We start from the raw sequence: 974 nt of genomic DNA on the forward strand, positions 1-974 counted from the left end.
TAATATTAATAAAATTAAATTTATTTCATCATTATAAACTGAACAATTCAATAATAATCATATATCCAATTAGCCCCTTATCTCAACATAATTTATAAAAGCAGCTCGCACTCACTCTAGATCTACTCACATAATTGTACATCATGGATATGTTTGACTTGGCATCGGCATCGCAAAGTTAGATCTAGATCTAGAAGAATCTAGAATTTAAGTCGAAACTTGGCTAGACTAAGTTAAAGTGGCATGGAATTATTTATGACATAAAAAAGACAGATGTGAGGAGATCCACCGGTAGAATCTATTGAAACAGTAAACGGAACTACTAGATTCTATCTAGAATATATAGATCTCTAGATATATAGATCTAATCTAGATCTAGATCTAGATCTAGAGTCTTAGACTAGAGTGAACCAGACCTAGGGCTAGGGAGACAAAGGCTGCTTTCTCCGCTTTCTCTCCATTTACTGAGGTCACCCTCTATAGATAACTCTAGATCTAGTAGACTATCTTTGTCCCAACTCCTGACCCTACCTCCTCCACTTGAGGACGGGGGACAAGGCCGGCGCCAAGCCTGATATCTCCTGACTCCTGACCAGATCTGCTCCTGACCGAGCATTCTGTAGCCCATGTACTATGTAAACAAAAACAAACCGCGCCACCCTCGTTGAGCATGCGCGGAGGGATTATGAGAATCGGGAATCCCCGATTTCGGAAAAAAAAAAAAGGGAATCTAAAATTGCGTTGCTAGATCTAGATCTAGTGCTCTGATTCTGATCCTAGCTTTCGAATGTTCGTGTTTTGAACAGGATGAAGACCATGTCGATCCGTTCAATCTCATGTCTTTGAATGCGGGTCTAAAAGTTGGCTGTTCAGGGTTCAAGTATATGTACACAAGGAAATCCGAAAGGCTGACCTGCCCCTACTGAATATACTAGATCTAGACTGCAAGTCTAGCCGTACTTAGATCTAGGTTT

The 974-nt window shown here is 40.2% G+C and overlaps 1 protein-coding gene across 2 annotated transcripts in view; it reads right to left on the reverse strand.

Moving 5' to 3' along the window:
* Positions 1-974, reverse strand: part of LOC101862360 — a 10,686-nt gene that overhangs the window by 8,369 nt on the left and 1,343 nt on the right. The window contains exon 1 of one of the 2 annotated variants that reach the window (XM_005102471.3): positions 532-618. The exons of the other annotated variant lie outside the window; for it this stretch is intronic. The gene's annotated coding sequence lies outside the window, so the exon portion shown is untranslated. Of the gene's footprint in view, positions 1-531; positions 619-974 lie in introns of those variants that run through there. 2 annotated transcript variants of the gene reach the window in all.

This window comes from Aplysia californica, unplaced genomic scaffold, assembly GCF_000002075.1.
Source record: "Aplysia californica isolate F4 #8 unplaced genomic scaffold, AplCal3.0 scaffold00326, whole genome shotgun sequence".
Taxonomy (NCBI): domain Eukaryota; kingdom Metazoa; phylum Mollusca; class Gastropoda; order Aplysiida; family Aplysiidae; genus Aplysia; species Aplysia californica.